The sequence below is a fragment of the Gossypium arboreum genome, chromosome 2 (assembly GCF_025698485.1).
Source record: "Gossypium arboreum isolate Shixiya-1 chromosome 2, ASM2569848v2, whole genome shotgun sequence".
In the NCBI taxonomy this organism is placed as follows: Eukaryota; Viridiplantae; Streptophyta; class Magnoliopsida; order Malvales; family Malvaceae; genus Gossypium; species Gossypium arboreum.
In genome coordinates this window covers 32,640,583-32,649,378 of record NC_069071.1, presented here as the reverse complement: position 1 = coordinate 32,649,378, position 8,796 = coordinate 32,640,583, and the positions used below count along the sequence as shown (strand labels likewise).

Genomic DNA, 8,796 nt, shown 5'->3' with positions numbered 1-8,796 from the left:
GCCCTTATTCAGATAATGATGATGGCCCATAGGCCCATTTCAAAATACATACAACATCAATAAACATATGGAAGCCCATTTGGGAGACTACTCAACCCACCAACCACGACACTCCACCGTACCAGCCATACACTCCATGTAGGAATAGCTCAACCCACCCAAATTAACACTCCACAGCTTGCAACCTTTGCTGCTCAGCTTAACAAAGAAATTAAGGCAAAGCCTCCAATACGTGGACAAGCCACTTTCAGTACTTCCTTCGTCAATATCCCAATGCCATGCATCAGATAATAACAACATGGCATGCAGTAAATAACAATAGTCAAACATGCATTTAGGTCAATTTAACCCTAGGGCTATTTCGGTAATTTATCTACTAGGGGTAAAATTGTAAATTTTCCACTTTTAAAGGTATTTCAGTAATTTATCTATTTTAGGGTTTTTCATGCATATTCCTACTTTTCACGTACTAACAGAATCACATACCGAGGGTTCTTACCGAATTGGGCCCGTTGGCTCATCTTTCCAATTTTGGCCCATTAAGCCCAAAAATATCGAGGGCACAAAAATCATGCACTTTGCATTCCAAATTTTGTAGCTTACCAAAAACATTAATCGATTTACCTCACGAGCATTCGGACACTCGCAAATCTACAAAATACCGGTTTTTGGCATTTCGACTTTTCGACTTTTGCCGATCCAAACTAAGAAAGAGGGTGTTAGTTACACACCTATTTGCGACGATATGCTGACGAGATTCACACACGAACTGCCTACAATTGGATTACTAACACGTTAATCTAACTATTCAAATACGAACTACGTATTAACCCCTTACAATATTCGGCCAACCACACCTACAGATCATAGTAAGCTTATAAGAAATCAATAAGCAACTCATTAACAAATTTTTGTCAATGTTTACCACATAATCATAATTTCACTGCAAACTGTCTTCCTGAGCAACAGTTACTAAATCATTTATAACTGGAGCTACGAAACTCCAAATCAAGTGCTTTTAATTTTCCCTGAAAATAAACTCATATATCTTATATCCATAAAATTTTCAGAATTTTTGGTTTGGCCAATCAATACCAGATTTTTCTTAAAGTTTCCCATGTTTCACTGTTTGACTAATCTAACCACTCTTCATTACCAATCAAATTCCTCGTTGTAGAGAATTCAAAATATGTTCTCATTTATTTCATTTGAAACTAGACTCATTAAGCTTTAATTACATAATTTATTCACCTTCTAACTCATCTCTCACAATTTATGGTGATTTTCCAAATTCACGTTACTGCTGCTGTCCCAAGCAGATTTATTACCAAAACACTCTTTCACACATAACTTGCATGCATGTTATTTAAACATGTATATCACCAATCAATCATCACATATCTATAGTTTACTTAAGTATAGTCTCCATTTCATCATTTTAAAGCACAACATGTTAGCTGATTTTTCCCTTAGCATCTAAGGCACATGGATGCTCATTTGTTTGGCTCAACTTCACCTATCTTCCATTTTGCATCAAAAGAACATGAAACAACAACCATTTCCTTCATTTTAATTCATGACCAAATGCTCACAACACAACCAAAAACCAAAATATGCTTCAAGAATTAAGGTAGAATCAAGAAGAACTCATGAACATCAAGATAGAAGCAAACTACCATGAACTTACCTTCAATTTTCTTCCCCAAGTGACCGAACATTCAAGAGCTTTCTCCTCTCCTTTCTCTTCTCTAACTTTAGGCTATGATGAACAAAGATGGACAAAACTTTGTTCTTTTCACCCCTTTTTCTTTTAATAAAATTTCATATTTCATCCATTTAATTCTTTAATACAAAAGACATGAAATGCCTATCATGGAACATTTACCTAAACCATTATCATGGAACATTTACCTAACCCATTATCATGGAATATTTACCTAATCCATTATCATGGAACATTTACCTAACCCATTATCAATTTGTACCATGAATTATGGATATCAAGTGCTCATATTGTCTACAACAACATGATGGCTGGCCACTTCATGTAAAATGGGAGGTTTGTCATGCAAATCCTCCTATTTTGCACTCCTATTTATTTGGCCACTTCAATTTAGCCTATAGCATTTTCAAACATTTTCACATAGGTTCTATTTCATAATTTCACTCACAAATGACAAAATCAAAGCATGAAATTTTGCCAACATTCACAGAATTCCCGAAAATTAGGGCGTTACAACTCTACCCTCCTTAAAGAAATTTCGTCCTCGAAATTTACCTGATCCAACTAGTTGAGGGTATTATTGACGCATAGTCTCTTCTGATTCCCAAGTAGCTTCTTCCCTTCCATGATTATGCCAAAGTATTTTCACTAACGGGACAGATTTCCTTCTGAGAACCTTAACATCTCGAGCCAATATTTGCACAGGCTCCTCCTCAAAGGTCAAATTAGTCTGAACTTTAATTTCTGCAACTGGCACGACATGAGCAGGGTCAGAACGATAACGCCTTAACATGGAGACGTGAAAAACATCGTTAATCCTGTCTAACTCTGGAGGCAATTCCAATTGATAAGCCACTGGGCCTACTCACTTCAAAACCCGATAAGGTCCAATGAACTGCGGACTCAACTTGCCATTCTTACCGAACCTTAATATCTTCTTCCAAGGAGAAACCTTTAAGAAGACCATATCACCTACTGAGTACTCAATCTCCTTACGCTTCAAATCTGCATACGACTTTGGCCTATCAAATGCTTCTTTTAACCAGTCCCTAATTATTCTGACCTTATCCTCAGTATCAGCTACCAACTCTGGTCCAAGAATTTGTCGCTTTCCTAGTTCAGTCCAACAACTAGGTGTACGACACCTTCGTCCATACAGTGCTTCATACGGTGCCATTCGAATACTCGCCTGGTAACTGTTATTGTACGCAAATTCTGCCAACGGCAAGTAATCCTCCCAACTACCTCGAAAGTAAATCACGCATCCCCTCAACATGTCCTCCAGAATCTGAATAACCCTTTCCGATTGACCATCAGTCTAGGGATGGAAAGCCGTACTAAAATTCAATCGCGTCCCCAACGCCTCATGCAACCTTTTCCAAAACCGAGATGTAAATCTGGGATCCCGATCAGAAATAATTGAAACTGAGACTCCATGAAGTCGCACAATCTCCGTCACATACAACTTGGCTAACTTTTGAAGTGAAAAGTCAGTACGAACAGGTGTGAAATGGGCCGATTTGGTCAACCTATCCACAATCACCCACACCGAGTCTTTCTTTGATGGTGTTAAGGGCAGCCCACTCACAAAGTCCATGGTTACCCTCTCCCACTGACTGTAACAGTCCAGAGGGTAATTGATGCTCAGCTTTCACTTGCTAGCATGTCAGACATTTCCCTACAAACTCTGTTACTTCTCGTTTAAGTCCAGGCCACCAGTACAATTCTTGTAAGTCGTGATACAACTTGTTCCCTCTAGGGTGCATGGCACAAAGTCCTCCATGAGCTTCCTTCAATATTGTCTGCCTCAAATCAGAGTCCTTCGGAACACAAATTCTTCCTCGGAAACCCAGAATTCCTTCGCTATTTAACCCAAACTCAGAAGTCTCCCCTTCCTTAACTTGTTGAAAATGAGCAACCAAAGACTCATCTTCCAACTGCTTTTCCTTAATCTGGTCCACCCAGGTTGGCTTTACTTGCAACTCAGCCAACAAACTTCTATCATCATATAGACTCAGACGAGTAAACATTACTCTCAGATCAGATACAGTTCTACGACTTAGAGCATCGGCTACCACATTAGCCTTGCCTGGGTGATACTCGATCGAACAGTCATAATCCTTAAGCAACTCAATCCATCTCCTTTGCTTAAGGTTCAGCTCCTTCTGAGTCAATAAATACTTAAGACCCTTGTGGTCTGTGTATATAATACACCTCTCCCAGTATAAGTAATGTCTCTAAATCTTAAGTGCAAATATCACTGCCGCCAACTCCAAATCATGAGTAAGATAGTTCCCTTCGTGAGGTATAAGCTGTCGTGATGCATATGCAACCACCTTACCCTCCTGCATTAACACACAACCCAAGCCTACATGTGATGCGTCACTGTACACAGTAAAATCCTTCCCAGACTCTGGCTGAATTAACACAGGTGCTTCAATGAACTTTCTTCAACTTCTCAAAGCTTCCTGCGCTTCTTAGTCTATACAAACGGTACTCCTTTCCTTATGAGTTTTGTCAAAGGTGCTGCCATCACAGAAAAACCTTCCACAAACCTTCTGTAGTATCCTGCCAGTCCTAGAAAACTCCATATTTCCGACACTGACCTAGGCAGCTTCCACTCCAAAATTGCTTCAATTTTCCGAGGGTCCACCTTACTCCCTCGCCAGAGACCGCATGTCCTAAGAAGGTTACCTCCCTCAACCAAAGTTCAGACTTGCTGAACTTCACAAAGAGTTCCTTCTCCTTAACACTTGCAGACTATACGGAGATGCTCATCATGTTTCACTTCGCCGAAATATACCAGATATCGTTAATAAAGACGACTATGAACTAATCAAAAAAATGGTTGGAACACACGATTCATCAGATCCATAAATGCTACAGGAGCGTTCGTCAGTCCAAATGGCATAACCAGAAACTTGTAATGACCATACCGAGTCCTGAATGTTGTTTTATGGATATCTGCCTCATTGACCCTTAACTGATGATATCCAGATCGAAGGTCGATCTTGGAAAATACAAAAGCTCCTCTAAGTTGGTCAAACAGATCGTCAATCCTTGGCAGTGGATACTTATTCTTAATCGTCAGTTTGTTCAACTAGCGATAATCAATGCACATTCGCATCGTACCATCCTTCTTTTTCATGAATAGCACCGGTGCTCCCCATGGAGACACGCTTGGCCTAATAAAGTCCCTATCCAACAACTCTTGAATTTGAGCCTTTAACTCCACTAAATCCTTCGGTGCCATCCTATATGGTGCGATGGACACAGGCGCCGTTCCAGGTAACAAATCTATTCCAAACTCAACTTCTCAGTTCGGAGGCAATGTTGGAAGCTCCTCCGGAAAAACATCTTGGAACTCCTTTACGGTCCTAACCTTATCCACTGTCAGTCCCTTCTCTTCTGACTGACTTACAAATGCCAAATAGACTTCACAACCTTTCCGAATCCACTTTTCAGCCCTTAATGCCGACACCACATTGGACAAATAATCCCTTCGCTCACCTATCACTATAACCTCCTCATCCTTTGTGGTCCTTAACACCATTCGTTTAGCAGTACAATCCAGGGTCGTCTTATGCTTAACAAGCCAATCCATTCCCAAAATGAGATCAAACTTTTCAAACGGTAACTCCATCAGATCTCCAGGGAAAATCCTACCTTGAGTTTCTAAGGGTACATCCCTATACAGTTTGTCTACCCTAACCGAGTGACCCAAAAGACTTAATACAGATACCCCACTCACAATCTCTTCAGAGCAGTCCAAGTTGTCCATAATCCATTCTGTGGCCTCCAACCAATATTCTGCCACATTCGGGGCTATACCAGACACGCCCCTAAAGATCTCCGCTCTATTAGCCCGAAGTCGTTTAGAAATAGATCCCCGAATTCCATTGCCCGTACTTGCCCCGGTAACCCTTTCCAGAACACGAAGCATTGCCTGTGACAGGGCATCATCCTCGGCACCGCAGTCATGAGACTCTACCTCTGTTGCCGGTGGTACCGGTGCATCCACCGCCGGCATATGTCTCGAAGACGAAGATCTCGCTCGAGCACTTCCTCGGCTCCGTCCACAGCCTCTTGTACTCATATTTTATTATCTTGATTACGAATTTTTATGCATCAATTAATATTCCAGTGTTTATTACAGATGTTTTATGAATCAGACAGTAGGTCTGAGTTTGTTTTCGCAGAATCGAAGTCTAGCTACAGTTTCAATCTCTTATCAGATTTTCTTATGGTTTCAGTATCATCCTATCTAGAGTGTCCTAGTAGGGTTTCAAAGATGACAGATAATTCAGGAAAATATTCGAAAAATTCAGAATACTTACAGACTTGAGCCGGAGATTCAGAATGCCACCTTCTAAAGATCTAAATTTTGAAAATCGAGTTTTTCGCATTCTTTATAAAATTTTCTCTTTCGAAAATTTTTGTTTTTGTAAACCCATTCCACAGCCGAGTTGTTGCGATCTAGGCTCTGATACCACTAAATGTAACACCCCAAACCCGGCCCAAACATTATGACCGGATCCGACATGCCACATCGAAGCGTTCAAAACATTTTATATTGTTGATCCAGAAAAAACTTACTTAGTGTTTTAAAAGATAATTTCATTATAGGTTAAAGTGAATGGAAGTTGTGCACCAGGTAGGAAACCGGAAAAGAGGTGGTGAGTCCATCGGATTGCTAAATACCAAGCTCCTTCGGATCCAATCCTAGACATGCATACCGCCATTGCCACACCTTAACGTCATGGATATTTCTAGGAAACCGATTTTGATTAAGTCATTTTTAGGAAAAGTGATTAATTTTGAAAAATACTTTCATTGCGAAATCTTTGCTTGTTGTCGTATTATTTTGAAATCAATTGTTGTTTTTGAAAACGCGCCCTAAAGCTATCCAATTTCAACAGTTAAAATAAGTAATACCTATCTTAGTAACACATATTAAAACCATCAAAAATAATTAAGCGGTCTTATTACATTTAAAAACCCAAACCTCAACGTAAATAATAGATGTCCAGTTCACTAGAAGAAAACCAAACTTTCAGAATGGGTGGCCACTCCGAATTCCCTCACAGCTCCAAGCCCACTATGGTTGGGGATTTCCTGCGTAGATGAAAATAAAAGGGGTGAGTTTGGGGAAACTCAGTGTAAGGAAAACCCATTCAAAGCCCAAGTCACTCAAGCCCATTGGGCCTAAGCCCATTCAGTAATGTGTGATATTGGGCGAGCCCTTTTCAGATTATAATAAACCGGGCCTTAGCCCTTATTCAGATAATAGTATGGCCCATAGGCCCATTTCAAAATACATGCAACATCAATAAACATATGCAAGCCCATTTGGGGAGACTACTCAACCCACCAACCACGACACTCCACCCGCACCAGCCATACACTCCATGTAGGAATAGCTCAACCCACCCAAATTTAACACTCCACAGCTTGCCTTTGCTGCTCAGCTTATCAAAGAATTGAGGCAAAGCCTCCAAGACGTGGACAAGCCACTTTCAAGACTTCCTCCGTCAATATCCCAATGCCATGCATCGATAATAACAACATGGCATGCAAGAAATAACAATAGTCAAACATGCATTTAGGTCAATTTAACCTAGGGGTATTTCGGTAATTTATCTACTAGGGGTAAAACGTAAATTTTCCACTTTTAAAGGTATTTCAGAATTTATCTATTTTAGGGTTTTTCATGCATATTCCTACTTTTCACGTACTAACAGAATCACGTACCGAGGGTTCTTACCGAATTGGGCCCGTTGGCTCATCTTTCCAATTTTGGCCCATTAAGCCCAAAAATATCGAGGGCACAAAAATCATGCACTTTGCATTCCAAATTTTGCAGCTTACCAAAAACATTAATCGATTTACCTCACGAGCATTCGGACACTCGCAAATCTACAAAATACCGATTTTTGGCATTTCGGCTTTTCGACTTTTGCCGATCCAGACTAAGAAAGAGGGTGTTAGTTACACACCTATTTGCGACGATATGCTGACGAGATCCACACACGAACTGCCTACAATTGGATTACTATCACGTTAATCTAACTATTCAAATACGAACTACATATTAACCCCTTACAATATTCAGCCAACCACACCTACAGATCATAGTAAGCTTATAAGAAATCAATAAGCAACTCATTAACAAATTTTTGTCAATGTTTACCACATAATCATAATTTCACTGCAAGCTGTCTTCCTGAGCAACAGTTACTAAATCATTTATAACTGGAGCTACGAAACTCCAAATCAAGTGCTTTTGATTTTCCCTGAAAATAAACTCATATATCTTATATCCATAAAATTTTCAGAATTTTTGGTTTGGCCAATCAATACCAGATTTTTCTTAAAGTTTCCCATGTTTCACTGTTTGACTAATCTGACCACTCTTCATTACCAATCAAATTTCTCGTTGTACAGAATTCAAAATATGTTCTCGTTTATTTCATTTGAAACTATACTCATTAAGCTTTAATTACATAATTTATTCACCTTCTAACTCATCTCTCACAATTTATGGTGATTTTCCATAGTCACGTTACTGCTGCTGTCCCAAGCAGATTTATTACCAAATCAATATTTCACACATAACTTGCATACATGTTATTTAAACATGTATATCACCAATCAATCATCACATATCTATAGTTTACTTAAGTATAGTCTCCATTTCATCATTTTAAAGCACAACATGTTAGCCGATTTTTCCCCTTAGCATCTAAGGCACATGCATGCTCATTTGTTTGGCTCAACTTCACCTATCTTCCATTTTTCATCAAAAGAACATGAAACAACAACTATTTCCTTCATTTTAATTCATGACCAAATGCTCACAACACAACCAAAAACCAAAATATGCTTCAAGAGTTAAGGTAGAATCTAGAAGAACTCATGAACATCAAGATAGAAGCAAACTACCATGAACTTACCTTCAATTTTCTTCCCCAAGTGACCGAACATTCAAGAGCTTTCTCCTCTCCTTTCTCTTCTCTAACTTTAGGCTATGATGAACAAAGATGGACAAAACTTTGTTCTTTTCACCCCTTTTT

At 39.4% G+C, this 8,796-nt stretch overlaps 1 long non-coding RNA gene across 1 annotated transcript; it reads right to left on the bottom strand.

The window, feature by feature from the left end:
- Positions 1-6,648: 6,648 nt before the first annotated feature.
- On the bottom strand, positions 6,649-8,796 carry LOC128285551 (uncharacterized). Its single transcript, XR_008276009.1, has 2 exons — positions 8,677-8,796; positions 6,649-6,838 (listed from the first exon to the last, which is right to left on the bottom strand). It is a non-coding gene; the product is annotated as an uncharacterized LOC128285551 (long non-coding RNA).